Consider the following 16,285-nt stretch of genomic DNA (forward strand, 5'->3'; position numbering starts at 1 on the left):
CTCCCCTAAGGTGGGCACCCAAACAGACAGCTACCAGGTGTCAAGAGGCTGTGGAGTCTTGTAAACTTTCTGGAACAGCCAATAACTAGTAACTTTTAAAGTGGCTGACCAGATGGTATCACATTTATGGATGATTGATCTGGAATAGGTCCCAGTCACATTCTTGCAGTGGTTCCCCATGGGACTCCTGCCTTTCTATAACTAGGATCAGGCCCAGCCCTACCATTAAGGTAAATGCCTCAGGTGGCAGGTGTTGTGGGGGGCAGGCAGCACCAGCAGCTCCCTGGCTCACCTTCCTGTGGCCGTCCTTGACATTCTAGACACCTCCCAGATATTGGGATGAACACCACATGTTGCCCAGTGCCTATGCTTGTGGCACTGCATGTGGGGTGCAACATCTCCCCTCTCACATGGCCAAGTTAGTCTCAGGCGAAACTTAGGAAGATGCATTGCACAGAGTCAAACCTTTGGTACACCTGTTGTGTGCATGAAGTGGTCTTGTCCAGCCCTACCTGGAAATGCCAAGGGTGGGCCTTCTGAATGCAAGGCAGGTGCTCTGCCTGTGAGCAACTTTCCTAAGCAGTGGTTTCTGATTCTGCTTTGCCCGTTTGAACATCTCAACAACCTACAGCTTGCTCAAACCAGGGAGGGAGAGAATTGGAGTGCAGGAAACCTCCTTAAATTGAGTCAGACCATTGGTCCATCTCGCTCAGCACTGCCTATGCTCACTGGCAGCAACTCTGAGGTTTCAGGCAGGGGACATGTCCAGGCCTACCTGGAGATGCTGCAGGGAATTGAACTTGGGACCTTCTGCAGGCAAAGCAGGTGCTCTCCCACAGAGTCCCCATGTTTCCTGCACAGGACCAGAGTCTGTTCGCCTTCTGGGGGGCTGGGGATTCCACAGAGTCAAAGGCAGAGCCCATCCCACCTCCCGTCCTGCGTGGGCGACTCACCTCCAAGGCTGGGGGGCGGCTCTGGGAGAAGGAGGAGCAGCCTCAGAGTTCCACAGCAGGAACTTGCTTGCCCCCTAACCACCCCACCCCTCGGTACAATATGAATCGCTTGCTCAACCATGGGACGCAGGGGGAATGGGGGAGAGTCATAGGCCGAGCCTAAAGCGGGCGGTGGGCGAGACTGTCATGAATTGTGCTCCAGGTGAGCTACAAAAAGGAATAGGATGCTCTGGGGGGAGGTTGGCATCTCGGGAGGGGGAGATGCCCAGACGACCCTCCTCTGCTAGAAACAAGCCCCTCCCCCCGCAAAGGCGAGTCTCAAAAAGAGGGGGTCCCTTTTTGGGGGAGAGGGAGGTGGTCCCTCCTTGCATCATCGGGCAGCGGCGGTGAAGGGGTTACCGGCCCAGCAGCCCCTTCTCCTCCTCGCCCCCCTCTCCGCCGTGCACGCGCGCGCCCCTCGCTCCCGCGTGCTCCGCCCGGGCGCGCTCTCGGGGCCGGCTGGGCGAAGAGGCGAGAACCAAAAGACGCCGACGACGAGGCGCCTGGCTAGGGGAGGCAGGCACGCGCGTGCGGGGCGGGGACTTCGGCGGCTCTGACGGCGGCCGTTGCAGGAGCCCTCCCGCGCCCGCCTAGCCGCCCCTCCTCCCGCGCCGCCGCCAAGCCACCACCGCTCGCCACGGCTCGGACTGGACTAGCCCGGCATGGCTGCCGCCGCGGGGTGCCCCGCGCTACCGCCTCCTTCTCCTCGCCCCAGCCCAGCGCAGCAGGAGCGCGTCGGGTGAGTGGCCGAGCAAGGAGGGAGGGAGGGAGATGGACCGACCGACGGACGGACGGCAGGAGGACCGACAGGCAGAGCGAAGGCTTCCCCCCACCCCCTCACCCGCCCAGCGCCGCCGGGTGGGTTGCAGACAGCGGGAATCCCCCTTCGCAATCCTTCCCTCCAGCTGCAGCGGCAGCTTCGAGCGCTCTCCCCGATTCCCGTCTCCATTTCAGGGGCGATGTCCGTCGGTCTGGGTGGAGGATGGGAGCAAGTGCGGGGGTGGCGGAGGAGCGAGGGGGGGTTGCTGCTGCTGTGACCGGTCTCTGTGGCGTTGCCATGGAGACGGTGCGGAGGAGGATGGCATAGAGGAGAGCCTCCCCCCCCATTCTTTTTTTTTAGGCATAAGAGGTAGAAACACGGGTGGGGGCGGTTTTCCCCGGACAGGAGCCATCCCGTCCATCCAACTGTCGGTCCAGGCGCGCGTCTCCATCACCTCTCCGCGCACCCTCCCCCCCTCCCGAAATTTCTATAACCGGCGATGGTTGTCGGTGTGTCTGTGCCTTGGGGGCGCGTGACCGGGCGCTCGTTCCCTCATTCCCCGCCCCTTGTTGCCGAGGAAGGGGTCTGGGTGGGTGGCCGGCATCGAGGTTTGTGCTTGCGGGGGAGGGGGAGCTTGGCGCGTGGGGTGGCCCCAATCCGCCATGATTATGGCTGGAGGGCCTGCCCACGAGGGTGCACAGCCTCCCCTGCGCGTCCCCGTCGCGCGCCCTCCCCCCTTCTCCTTGGGGAGCCCCGACAGCAGGCCTCGTCACCCCTCCTGCTGCCGCGGCGGCCCAGGCCTGCTGGGACGCCGCTTTCCGGCCCTTTGGCCTCGATCCTGGGCCTCGGGGCAAGCGGGCAGACTAATGGGGGTGGGAACTCGGGGCCCAAAGCTGGCAGACAGGGCCCTCAGGGAGCGGCGGCCTGCTCGGCCCTCCTCCCCCAAATCTCCGGAAGGTTGGGGAGTATGTAGTTGCCTTTCCCTATGGAGGCAAGAGTAGCATTGGTGATGTCCCTACGGGAGTGTGGCCATTGGATTGTGCATCCGTACCAAGGTTGGTCCAGGCACTCCTTTGGCACGCAGAAGCCTCCCCCTGCAGTGGCGCGCAAGAGAGCCAGGGGCCCGTGAGCATGTGCAGAGAGTGCCTTCCTCCTATGCTCCCTCTTGGCTGCCTTTGGGAGCCTTCCCGGTCCCATCCTGGTTGAGGTACTTAGGTACCCCTGCCTCCGTTTGTGCGTATGTTGGTGCAGACGAGCACACCCTCCCCTCACCTGGTGGGTGAGGAGAGAAGGAGTGGCAGAAGGGAAGCCTGCAGTGTTGGGCTTCTGTAGAGAAAGAGGGACGGGCTCCAGCAGGGGCATCTCCTCCTTGCAGCTGAGCCGTGTGAGCCCGACTCTGCCCATCATCCTTTTGCAGCCTGGTGCCCTCCTGTGCTACCCAGGGCATGCTGGCTGGGGCGGCTGCAAGCTGTAGTTCAAAACACCTGGAGGGCACCTGATTGGCCCTCCTTCCGGCCTAGTTCCCATGGTTACACAACTCCCTCCCTCTAGCAGAGGGCAGGAAACTTTGCAGCCCCTCCGACTGGCTGTTCCAGTCTCCTCCGGATTTCAGCGCTGGAGACCTGGAGGTTGACCCTTTCTCAGGAGTGAAACTGAAGGGAAGACCAGATAGGACTAGCTGTAGCAGTTACCCTTGGCTTCATGCTTGCCAGCACACTGTGGTGTGTGTTAAGATATGCTCCAGCGTGCTGTAGAATTAGGTCGGTGTCTCTCTCCTCCCGAGGGACTAGTAACTTCGATCTGACCCCCCACGTGTTTGTCAGAAAAGGGCTCATTCCGCTTGGGTAGAGATTCTTGCTGAGACTCTCTTGAAGCAAGGATGGAGGAAGGCTGGCTGGACAAGGGGGCTCCTGCCGCTCTGTCTTACAGCTGTGTGGGCATCGCCAGTGAACTAGGACTTGCTGAAGCCTCCCAGCTGCCTCTCTGCCAGGATACTGGGGGGGGGGGGGAGTGATGGCCACCAGTTTGGATGGCCTTAAAAGAGGCTTAGACAAAATTCACAGGGGAACAGAAGACCACTGGCCAGAATGGTCCTGTTCTGCTCCCACTGCACACCACTTTATTCCGCTTGCTGGGAATCACAAGCAGAAAGAATGATTCTTAGCTCTTAGGTCCTTTGTGCAGGCTTCCCACTGGTGTATCTAGATGCAAGTTATGAGAATGGCACAGAATCATAGAATTGTAGAGCTAGAAGGGACCCTGTGGATCATCTAGTCCAACCCCCTGCAAATGCCGGAATATGCAGTTGTCCGATATGGGGATCGAACCTGCAACCTTGGTGTTATCAGCACCATGCTCTAACCAGCTGAGTTATCCAAAAACTTAGGTCCGGGGTACCTCACGGATCATAGAATCATAGAATTGTAGAGTTCGATGGAGCCCTGAGGTAGGTGTGTGTGTGTGTACAAAATTTACACCCTTTTTTGAGGGTGTTCCCATTTTGCAATTCCTTTTCCTTGTTCCAAACAAAATTCCTTTTCATTTTCCTAATGCAACTGGAGCGAAGGGAAAGCGCTGCAATCAGGAAGATTGTGTGTGTCTCTACTCTTGACCATCAGCATAGCAGGCTATGGGAAGGAGATTAAAGAGATTCTCCGGCTGCAGCCTGACTCCCTGCTCCATGGAAGTGAATGGGAGCTTATGTCTAGTTCACATGTATAGATGAAAGGGACACAGTTGTCCTCATGCACACCCTGTTGCCACAAGGCTTTGCTGATGGCAGTGGGTATTGCAGTCACCCCAGAAGATTTCCCCCATAAACCCCCTCCCCCATGGTTCCTGCTATAATAAGCTGCCTCCTGTACTGGATCAGGCCAGTCGCAATGTTTGCATTGTGCTGGTGTTGTTCAGAAGCACAGATGATCAGCTGAGAACTAGATGTGGTTCAAGGCTTGGTAGTCAAAATCCTTCAGCAGTAACCGCATGTGCTAAGCCTAGGGCTTCATAGCCCTCGTCCAAGGATCTGTCCATGGAGGTAAGTGGCCAGACTCGCAAAGAGGTTACTGTGAGAGTCAAAAGGCAACTGGCCAGTGGAAAAGGGTCTGAATCAGGCCCCAGCAAACAGTGGTTAATCTTGGGTTGGAGATTGCCTGAACTCAAGCCATGATCTCGGGATAAGCCTATAAATCATAGAATCCTAGAATTGTGGAGTTGGAAGGGACTACAGTGGATGCTCGGGTTGTGAATGTGATCCATGCGGGAGGCACATTCGCAACCCGCAGCGCCCCGTCTGCGCATGCACAATTAGTCGCTTCTGCGCATGCGCAAAGCACGATTTAGTGTTTTTGCGCATGCGCCAAAACCCGGAAGTAACCCATTCTGGTACTTCTGGGTTTGGCGTGGTGCGCAACCCGAAAACGCACAACCTGAAGCATCTGTAAACCGAGGTATGACTGTACAGTGGACGCTCGGGTTGCGAACGTGATCTGTGCGGGATGCACGTTTGCAACCCGCAGCAGCACATTTGCGCACGTGCGGGTTGCGATTTGGTGCTTCTGTGCATGCGCGACTGCCAAAACCTAGAAATAACCCGTTCTGGTACTTCTGGGTTTCGGCAGTCCGCAACCCCCCCAAAAAAAAACACAACCTGAAGCGTCTGTAACCCGAGGTATGACTGTACAAGGATCCTCTAGTCCAAGGGCGTCCAACTTCCAAGAGTCTGCGATCTACTCACAGTATTAAAAAACTGCCAGTGATCTACCCATTGTCAGAGCTGTTGAGCTTTTTCCAGGAAGCCAGAGTTGTTGACACCGCCCGATTGACCAGTAGATTGCGATCCACCTATTGGACAGCCCTGCTCTAGTACAACCCATGAACACACGACCCTGACCCTCTTCCCACTGCAGGAGGTTGGACTAGACCAGGGGTCAGCAAACTAAGGTCCGCGGGCCGGATCAGGCCCAATTGCCTTCAGGATCTGGCCCATGGACTGTCCGTGGATCAGCGTGGGGGTTCTGTTTGTTTGGGATGCGCCTCCCCCCTCCCGCACCATTCCATTCCCCCCATGGCGGCGCCTCCTCCCTCCCTCCTCCTGGCTTCTCCCTGCCCTGCCTAGAGGAGGAAGGGGGCTGGGCTGAGCTGGCTGAGCGCCCTTTTAAGCAGCCCCTCTCCGGAACCAGCCCTTTCGTGCTGCTCATCATCCCTCCGCCACCGCCCTGGTGCTCCTGTGGCCAGAAAAAGCTCGCTCTGCTGACCTACGAGAAGCAACGGCGGTGGTGGCGGCGGCAGTGGCAGCCCCTGGGAAAGTTAGTGCAGCAGTTGGGGGTGGGGAGGAGTACTTGCCCCCCTCGCCTCTTCTTCCAGTCCCCCCCATGCCGCTTCTCCTGCCCGCCACAAGGTCTGAGGGACAGTGGACCGGCCCGCAGCTAAAAAAATTTGCTGACCCCTGGACTAGACGATCCTCAGGGCAGGGGTGGAGGAAGGGGTGTGTGCTGGGTGCGGGCAACCCCAGGTGTCACCACTAAGGGGGGTGACAAAATGCTGGGCAGCACTCACCGCGGGGTCTCCTGGGAGAGATGTGGTGGCTTGGGCGCGTGCAGGCTCTGCGCTGCCCAAATGGTCCGCCTGCTGCCTCCTCCAGCTGTAGGGCGGCTGAGACTCCAGAGGCCCCGCAGTGCGCCCCACCCCTATGGGTGGCTCACCCCGCCCAGTGCCAGATTTACGTATAAGCTAAACAAGCTATAGCTTAGGGCCCCACTCTCCTGCCCCCCAAAAAAACATTAAAAAGAATTTCACTATTAATATACTTCTTAATTGTATTTCAGTTCAACAGTTACTTTGATAAAATACATATTTTTATATGTGCAAATGGCTTTAGATACCTATTAGGTCCATCAGTGACCATACAGCATATATTCAACACAAAAAAGTGATAAGGACAGCTGGACGTATAAAGGGCCCCATTACCTTCATCATCAAACCTAAATCATCAAATCTGGCCCTGCCCCCACCCCTATGGGCGGCTCGCCCCACCCCAGGCACCCAAGTGGCTTCCTCCACCATGGCTTCAGGGTCCCTTCCCCCTCTACAATTCCAAGATTCTATGCTCTACCAACTGAGCTATACAGTGGTACCTCGGGTTACATACGCTTCAGGCTACATACGCTTCAGGTTACAGACTCCGCTAACCCAGAAATATTACCTCGGGTTAAGAACTTTGCTTCAGAATGAGAACAGAAATTGTGCTCCAGCAGCACAGTGGCAGCAGGAGGCCCCATTAGCTAAAGTAGTGCTTCAGGTTAAGAACAGTTTCAGGTTAAGAACGGAACTCCGGAATGAATTAAGTACTTAACCCGAGGTACCACTGTATATAGGAAGCTGCCTTATCCTGAGTCAGACCATCGGTCCATCTACCCCAGTGTTGTCAACACTGACCGGCAGCGACTCTATGGCGTTTCAAGCGAAAGACATTCCCAGCCCTACCTGGAGATGCGACATTCTGCATGCAAAGCGGGTGCTCTGCCTCTGAGCCACAGGCAGTGAAGGATCCTCTCTAGTGCCCTGGCAGAGAACCTTTTGGAAGTGTGGAAAGAGTTCGTCCTCTCCCTTTCTCATTGAAGCTGTGGGAAAGCCACAAATGACTACTATAGTGGGGCAGGTTGGTTAGTATTTTTTATTGGCCAGTGACTTTTGTAGTCTTACTTGCTTAACTGGAATGTCCTGTTTTCTCTCACTTCCTCCAAAAAAGGATAAATTGGCAGCAGAAGGAATACTACCATGAAAAGGACCTGAGAGCAGATTCTGGGGTTAAAACAAAACAAACCCAAAGTTTATTTGTATGTGTTTGTGTGCATCTTTATTGACATTCCCTGCCAGGTATGGTTTTAGGAGGTGGTGCCTCCATTTACCATGGGTCCTGTGGTCCCAAAATCTTTGCTCTTATTTATTAAAGGTAAAGGGACCCCTGACCATTAGGTTCAGTTGCGGACGACTCTGGGGTTGCAGCGCTCATCTCGCTTTATTGGCCAAAGCAGCTGGCGTACAGCTTCCGGGTCATGTGGCCAGCATGACTAAGCCACTTCTTGTGAACCAGAGCAGTGCACGGAAATACCGTTTACCTTCCCGCCGGAGCGGTACCGCTTTATCTACTTGCACTTTGACATGCTTTCGAACTGCTAGGATGGCAGGAGCAGGGACCGAGCAACGGGAGCTCACCCGGTCGCGGGGATTCGAGCTGCCGTCCTTCTGATTGGCAAGTCCTAGGCTCTGTGGTTTAGACCCCAGCGCCACCCGCATTATTTATAACATGTCTATAATAGCTCAAGGGAGCCTATATGATTCACCCAGCCCCCTTTCCTCCTCACAACGATGCAATAAGGAAGGTTAGGCTGAGTGAGACTAGCTGACCCAAGGTAACCTGGGTCCTTCTGGGGATTTGGTCATGGCTCTGCTCAGTCTAAGGCTTAAGTTGTCTAGCTCAGGAGATGATGGAGGAGTGTGCCTTTGTGGGTGAAGTCAAACTGTTGGAGAGTCACAGAGCCTGCTGCGGAGAGACATGTTTTGTTTCAGGTGGGGAAGATGAAGGCGTCCTCTGCGCTCCTCCTATTAGTCCTTCCTCAGTGTGACTCAGTCTATATATGTTCAGAGGCAGTCGGAGTGTTGAAGTCCTCTTCCCTACCATTCTCCCTATTGGCCTGAGGGCCGCGTTCCCTTCACCTCAACCTTCCAGGGGCCACATGCCAGCGGTGGGCAGGGCCAGAGGCAAAAGCGGGTAGAGCATTGTGTGCAGTAGGCAAGTTTCTACACACACACACACCCCTCTCTCTCTCACACACACAATCTCAGAAACTCTGGTTTATAATTCAATCGCTAAACGGCACCTTAAACCTCGGCCACACAATGGAATGTCTAGGCACCTCCCCCCCCCCTGGAGTTTATTATTATGATAAATTTCGTTTCTATAGTGCTTTATATTTTAAAGAGCAGATCTCAAAGTGGTTTGCAACACATTAAAGCATCAAATTAAACAATTTGGAACAAAATAAATTCAAGCTTCAAGGAAAATATTTCAGATCCTTCTCTAAGTGACATTTTGCTTCCCCCAGTCGCCAGCCTGGCATCCAGAGAGCTCCACATGGTCACAAGTGGACCCATGTCAGTCGCAAAATCACCCGGCACCTGGCTGGTTCCTAGCACTGCACACACCTGTCTTCCATCCAGGCAACTAAGCGGTATGAACAGACCTCAAGGGCACATCTCTGGCCAGGGGAAAGCTCTCAAGATGCATATAGAACAGGCCCAGGGAGGAATGGGGTCTGTGGACAAGTGGGAGGTGCACCTTTGAGAAGGCCCCAAGGACCTGATAGAGAGCCCTTTGGCCCCTGGGCCAGAGATTCCCTCCCATACATTGTTCTCTGCTGTCCGCAGCAGGTTATACCCCACATGACTTCAAAGAGCCTTCTTCTCCTGAGTGTGTTTGTTGTATCATTTGAAGTTTCTCCTCCCAGCTGCAGTAGCAGGTTTGGAACCTTAGTAGAGCTGTAGGAAGGAGTCTGCATTTGGGGCCAGGTTATCTGGGTGGACGGGAGCCACAGCAGGAGGATGTGCATGGTGCCAGACCAATTCCAACAGAAAAGCTTATTCTCTGCACCACTCTCTTGCCATCAGAGCAATATCCCCCCTTTTTTTAGGACAACCGCAGCATCACAAAATAGTGTGCCAACTTCCGAGTTCTTCAGAACTGTTCCTCAGGCTAGATGGTAAACAGATCAACCGCAGGAGGACAACTCTGGCCCATAAGGAAGATTCCAAAGTTCAGGGTTAGGGCAACGCCTTAGGCCAACCAAGCTGCCACCAAAATGTCTTGGAATATGCAGCCTGTGGCTTCGTTGGTCAGAGAAGGAAAGGCCCACCTTGGTCGGATAAACAAGCAGCACTCTCTGTGGATGTCATCTTATGGTGAGTGAGACTCCTGGTCCAGGATGGTCTATGCTGACGGGCAGGGTTTCAGGCGGACAGGAAGGGGAGGAGGAAGCATTTCCAGATGGTCCCGGGCTCTATTCCTGGCATCTGCAGGTACGGCTTGGAGAGACAGGAACCTGCCTTGTGTTGAATCAGACAATTGGTCTGCCTAGCTCTGTATTGTCTACACTGACTGCCAGCCGCTCTCCAGCGTTCCAAGCAGGGTTGTCTCCCGGCTCTACCTGGAGATGCCATTGCGGATCAAACCAGGGACCTTCTGCATGCAAAGTAGGTGCTCTGCCACTGAGCCCCTCCCCCTTAGGAGCCGCAAGCTCTTGTCATATATTGACCGATCCTGGTGGCTCCTCAGGGCCCTGCCCAGGATGCACCCAAAGAGTCTTCAGCTAAAGATCATAGCTTATTTCTCTGCCTCAGAGAAGCAAGGGCTTTGCAGGTGTGATGTAGAGGTTGCTTTAAGGTGCTCCTCATGGTCACAGTTGCCACATGCAGAGATGGTTGTGCACCACTGCAAATGGTCCAAAAAGTGGGGATTATTGTGGTGATGTGCTATTGCAAAGGTGTTTTCTCAGGGATGGTCCATTGCTCAGTGGTGGAGGACATGCCTCTCCAGTTAAAGCAGACCTGGAAGTGCCTCTTTATTGCTTGAGACTTTGCTGGGCGGGGCAGGGATGTGTGGTTTCTGCTGGCCGGAGTGTCCAGTAGCAAGCCAGCTGGGCCAGTGGTTTCACTCATGCACTCAGATTACAGTGTCTGGGTAATAAGCCCAGACTAACAGCCACCACAGGAGAACTGATGTAACTGCAGTGGCTGAGAGCATTCCTTCCCTCGTTCATTCCTTCATTCAGAGCATTCAGCTGGAAAAGCTCACACAGTGGCTTGCAAAGCAGTAAAATGACACGGAGCACGCCATCAGGCTTGCAGTGTAAAAAAGACTTGACACAAAAGGAAAAACGGGATGAGGAGAGAAGAGGAAAGTGAGCTAAAATCAGGCACCACATGTTTGATGTTACAGGGTTCTTATAATGACTTGCTCAGATGGACAGTCTATTCACAGTTCAAAAAAACGGTTGTTCCTCTTTATTTTATACCCCACTTTTTACACAAGATTTCTTCTCTAAACAGTTTACAATTAGGATACATCCTATTAGGAATTTGTGGAGGTATACAAATGAGCTGACAATTTTTAGATCCTAACTTTAGCCAAAAAAAAAAGTTTATCTATCCCCACCTTGCTGTCCTCCAGATGTGTTTTGGAATAAGCACTCTTGATCAGCAATATTGTCCAAAACATCTGGAGGGTCCAGATTTGGGGAGGCAAAGTACTCTCCTCTTAGCTCTGCCCTCCAGTCTACAATGTAGGGATGCTGCTGCTTGCCTACCCTATGTGGTTGTTGTAAAGATTACTGAGAGCAACCGATGTTGGATAGCTCAGTCAGTAGAACATAATCTCATTGTTGTGGGTTTGAGCCCCACATTGGGCAAAAGGATTCCTGCATTGCAGGGGGATGGACTTGATGACCCTTATGGTCCCTTCCAACTCTAGGATTGATTGTGTGTGAAACATGCAGAAAAGTGCCACTGAAACGCAGAGTATGTTTGCTGCCACCTAAACCAGCCTCTGCCTCCAGGTGTGGAAAGCCTTTGGCTGAACTACAACTCCCATCAGCCTCAGCAAGCATGGCCTGTGGCCAGGGATGGGTGGTGGCTGTTGCAGTTCAACAGTTCAGCCTCGTGGGCCATGGGGTCCCCACACCTGATCTGTACAGGTGGCTGCCCCAGGTGGGCTGGCTGCTTGCTGGGGAGAGAGAGGTGGAAAGGGACTTAGATGTACTCAGTGACCAGCTTGTGTTCTGCACGGGGATGATTCGCTTGGCACCTTGTGAAAAGAAATACCGTGTTCGCGTACTAATCCGTTGACTCATGCATTTTGCATTAGCTCTCCCTTCTCTCATGCTTGACTCTGACACCAGGATTTGAGCCTTGGCAGGAGTTGGGATTTCATGGCCAAGAGTGGCACAGAGGCTGGAAGGAAAGAGGCTAGTGAGCGATGGAAGCCACCAGGCAGATTGGCCACTGGGCAGCATTATCTGCAGCTTCACAGATGTAAAGCCAGAAACCTCCTCCCCCCCTTTTTTTTTTTGCTGGAGGGAGAGATTTAAGCCGAGTTTCCCCAAGAATACAGATTCTGTGCCAGTTGCCCGACTTCCTTTGGCATATCAGGACACTGAGTCCTATCCACATGTTGGTGTGCTAAGCTGATGCTTATCATCCGCTGGCTGATGGCTCAAGGCTGGTCCAGACACGTCTCCCTGCTTCGCTTAATGAGTCTCAGCCGAAATTGTGAAATGCTTCCTATTAAAGTGCAATGTGGGCTTGGAATAAGGCATGTCTGGTCTCAGACTCTACACAGAAAGACTCTGGAATTTAGGAGCCTGACTTCTATTGAGTCAGACCTTTGGCTCAACACTGCCTACACTGACTGGCAGCGGCTCTCCAGGGTTTTAGGCAGGGGACATTCCCAACTCTACCCGGAGATGCCAGGGATTGGACCTCAGACCTGAAACACGCCAAGCAGATGCTCCGCCACTGAGCACCTTCCCTCAGCAGTTCTACTCTGGAGGCAGAGAATGGTTTTAACCTTGCCTAACAGCTCAACAAACTATAGTTTGTTCAAACATGGGAGGAAGAGAATGGGAAGCTGCCTTGTACTGCTTCTGGCCATTGGTCTATCTATCTCTGTACTGTTTACACTGGCTGGCAGCAGCTCTCAAGTCTTTCCTAGCCCTACCTGGAGATGCTGGAGATCGAGCTTAGGACCTTCGGCAGGCAAAGCAGGTGTCCTGGCCCTGGCCCAAGGCCCTTTTATCCAGGGGTCAGCAAACTTTTTCAGCAGAGGGCTGGTCCACTGTCCCTCAGACCTTGTGGGGGGCCAGATTATATTTTGAAGGGAAAAAATGATGCAAGAGCACCACAAGCCCCAGTGGCTGCTTACCTGTGTCTTGTGAGCAGCAGGGGCTGGCAGTGGCGGCAGGACGATGAGCGGTGCGCGAAAGGGCTCCAGAGAGGGGCTGCTTAAAATGGCGGCCGCTGGAGCACTGCTGCTGCTGCTGCTGGCACCAACAAAGCCCAGCCCCCTTCCTCCTCTAGGCAGGGCGGAGAGAAGCCAGGAGGAGGGAGGGAGGAGGCGCCGCCGTGTGAGGGAGAGGGAAAGAGTTTTGGGCAGGGGGCTTTTCCAGCTTTATCGGGAGATGCCATCACAGATTGAGCTGAGCCTGGGACCTTTTCGGTGTAGAGCAGGTGCTCTGCCACTGAGCTATGGCCCGTCACCTAAAAAGAAAGTAAGATTCTAGTCCTCATGGTTCTAAATGAAGAGCTGATTCAATTGGGAGCATGGGAATATACCCATTGGTCCATCTAGCTCTGCATTGCCTATGCAAGTAGCCTTCAACCTTCTTGAACCCAGGACCCACTTTTAACACAAACATGCATGGGGGGTGGCATTTCTCAATTCTTTACCATATATTTACATGGTGAAAATGATGCTGCTGCTGCTGCTGCTGCGACCCACCTCGGACCAAGCCGTGCCTACTACCCTCCAGTTGTAGACTAGTGAGTGATCTCTGCTGACTGACAGCAGCTCTTGGGGCTTTCAGGCCAGGGGGACATTCCTGACCCTAAGTGGAGATGTCATCGGGGGTTGAACCTGGGACCTTCTGAATGGGAGGTGGGTTTTTCTGCAGCCTCCACTAAAACAGACCTGCGACTCAGCCAGTTCTTTCTCTCCCCAGTAGCAGGTCAGCCAAGGCGTGCTTGTGGTTCAGAGGAAGGGGCACCGCAGGTGGCAGAAAGGCTGGGCCTCCAGTGAGTATGCAGGCCAGCACCACTCAGGAAAGCCTGATTCAGCCACCTCCACCACCCTCCCTCCAGCCAACCTGGGCTTTGTTCAAGGGTGCACAAGTGTGAAATTCAATTTGTAGGCAACCTGTGGCTAGTGAAGAGCAGGCCTCTTTCGCTAGGCCTTTACACCAAGTCTGGGCAGGCTGCTGGCTGCATGCTAAATGCCTGCCTCCCCCGGGGAGCCTTACGTCATGCTGGAGGAGCAGCAGCTGCCGCAGGAACCTCTGGGAAGCCTTTGGGGGGAGGTGAAGCTTGCTGCTGCTGTGGGTCTTTCCTTCCGCTAAGACGGTCAGGATCCCTTCATGCCTCTTTGCACCACGAGTGTCCTGCTGAGGCTGGGGGTTCCCTGCCACTTCCCCAATGGCTGCAGTGACAAATTTGAACACGAGGATGAAGCTCTTGATTTCCTTTTACCATCCCCACATCTGACCACGTTAGTCTCCCGCATCTGAGAAGGTGGAGTGGTCCTCTCTGTCCACCAGGGCTCAAAAGTTGCTGTTCTTACTTTCTGTGGCTCCTCTCCTAATCACATATAGGCCGCTTAGCTTTTATTGTTCTTTATTTGTTGGTGAGATCTTTGGGGATCTCTCGGGAGCAAAGGAAGCTACCTGATAGTGAACCAGACCCATTGCTCCATCAAGCTTGGCGCTGTTTGCACTGACTGGCAGTTGCTCTCCAGGGTTTCAGAGTCTCCCAGGCCAACCTGCAGATGCCATTGGGGATTGAACCTGGAACATTCTGCATGCAAAGCAGATGTTCTGTCACGGAGCTATGATCGTTCCTCTAGGCAAATGTCTTTGACATTGGAAGCTGCCTTACGCTAAGTCAGACCATGGCTCCACCTCACTCAATATTGTCTACATTGGTTGGCAGTGGCTCCCCAGGGCTTCGAGTCGTTTCTGTTCCTACTTGGAAATGTCACTGGGGATTAGACCTGAGGTCTACTGTGTGCAATGTATAGCTCCTCTTATTTTGTTAGTCTTCACCTTGCATTGCAAAGTATTCCTAATGGAATAAAGCAGTAGCTTTGCTTTCCTAACTTGACCAGGGGCTCAATAGGCGACAGAGAATATCCAGGTAGGTCTCCCATGCTTCTATTCTCTTCTGTCTTCTGTTTTCTGCTGAGACAGGACTGGGTGGCCCTGAAGGGACCCCTCGTGCCCATTGCTGTGTGAGGAAGGAGGGTGAACTTTCTTATCACTGTTCACAAACTTGCAGAACATGTCTCTGGCCTTTGCCACTTCAGACTGCAAGCAGAGCCTCACACCATAACCTTAACATCTTCCTTAAACAAAGAAAGCCCATGCAGATAACAGAAGTAGCATGTTGGGGGAAAGGCTATATATGGGTCCCTTCCTGACACCTAATTCTGCAGTGGGTGTGCTTTTCTTGTTCTGTATGGAGGAGCAATCCATCACGTGGGTCTAAAGTGGTACAGGTTGCTTGTGGCAAATTCAGAAGTGAAGGCCCCCTTCATGGTAGCCACAGCCATGCCCCCTTCTAAGATTATACAGCAACCCAATATTATGCAATAATCTTATAATCATACAGTGATAATAATGAGGGGTGCATTGCAGTGATCAGGGCAGATTTTTCCGCACTACCTTTCTGCTAGAGCTAGTGCACAGCAATGGGCAAATGGTTTGAAGTGCTCAAGTGTCTTCTTTCAGAGTGCCTTAACTTGTGTTTTCCTTGAAGTTCCATCATGAGCAACAGCACTTGCACACCACACTCTTGAAACTGAAGTGTTCCTCAGCTTTGGAGCACACAGAATGATTCCTCCTCGGGGCTCTTGCCACATGCCTCCCCTGGAATGACCCCGGGAACCAATCCTCCGTGTCTGACTCGCCTCCTCTCACTCTGGGTGTGAAGGCTTCTTTGCAGCAGCTATAAAGGCTCCCCTTTCATGCTGATTGGACAGCTGTAGGGGGCTGGAGATGGTGCAGAAATAGGAACAGATCCACGACTCCCCAAGACCCTGGGCCACTTCACCTCTGTTTGTGAGAAGGGTTCAAGGCCAGGTTTGCTTGTGCCTTGGAGCAGACAGAGCCAGCGTTCAACATGTCCTTAGGCGTCGGTTGATAGTCGTGGGCCATTCAAGTAAGATTCCCTCACGGTTTGACTTGCTAAGATGGGCCTTGCTTTACACTGAAGGTCTAACCCAAGCAGCATTTACTTATTTCATGAGATTTATATCTTTTTGATTGTAATAAAATACCCAACAGGTAGGGAGAGACCCTCCCTGTAAGATTTTCAGGGATGACCCCAAAGGTTGAGACTTGGGATGGGGAACCTATTGGGCTTCTCCAGATGCTTTTGGACTTCAAATCCCATAGGTCCTTGCAGCCAGCATGGCCAATGATCAGCGATGATGGCACATGGGAGTTGTAGTCCAGCATCTAGGGAGCCAGAGTTTCCCCACCCCTGGCCTTAACCTTTGGGGTAATTCCTGAAAATCTTACAGAGAGGGTTGCTGAGGTTCTTCCCTGTCTTTCTTACTTATCTAAGTAATCTGTAGTATCTTGAGGGCTGGACTCTTGGTTGAAAATCTGAGTTGCAGGGAGCTGTCAGCTTCCTCATTCTGTTGGGAGAAAGACCTTCTGCTTCACTTGAGTATTCCTAGGTAAATATTTAGATAGGCAGTCAGGGGTTTTGA

At 53.3% G+C, this 16,285-nt stretch overlaps 1 protein-coding gene across 6 annotated transcripts in view; it reads left to right on the forward strand.

Moving 5' to 3' along the window:
- Nucleotides 1-1,534: 1,534 nt before the first annotated feature.
- NLGN3 (neuroligin 3) overlaps nucleotides 1,535-16,285 on the forward strand; it is a 60,077-nt gene continuing 45,326 nt past the window's right edge. For 4 of the 6 annotated variants that reach the window (XM_083596639.1, XM_083596642.1, XM_083596640.1 and 1 more), the window contains exon 1: nucleotides 1,547-1,731. The gene's annotated coding sequence lies outside the window, so the exon portion shown is untranslated. Of the gene's footprint in view, nucleotides 1,732-16,285 lie in introns of all 6 variants that reach the window. The other 2 variants (XM_083596644.1, XM_083596641.1) reach the window with 2 other exon arrangements.

Source organism: Podarcis filfolensis (assembly GCF_964270895.1).
Source record: "Podarcis filfolensis genome assembly, chromosome: Z".
In the NCBI taxonomy this organism is placed as follows: domain Eukaryota; kingdom Metazoa; phylum Chordata; class Lepidosauria; order Squamata; family Lacertidae; genus Podarcis; species Podarcis filfolensis.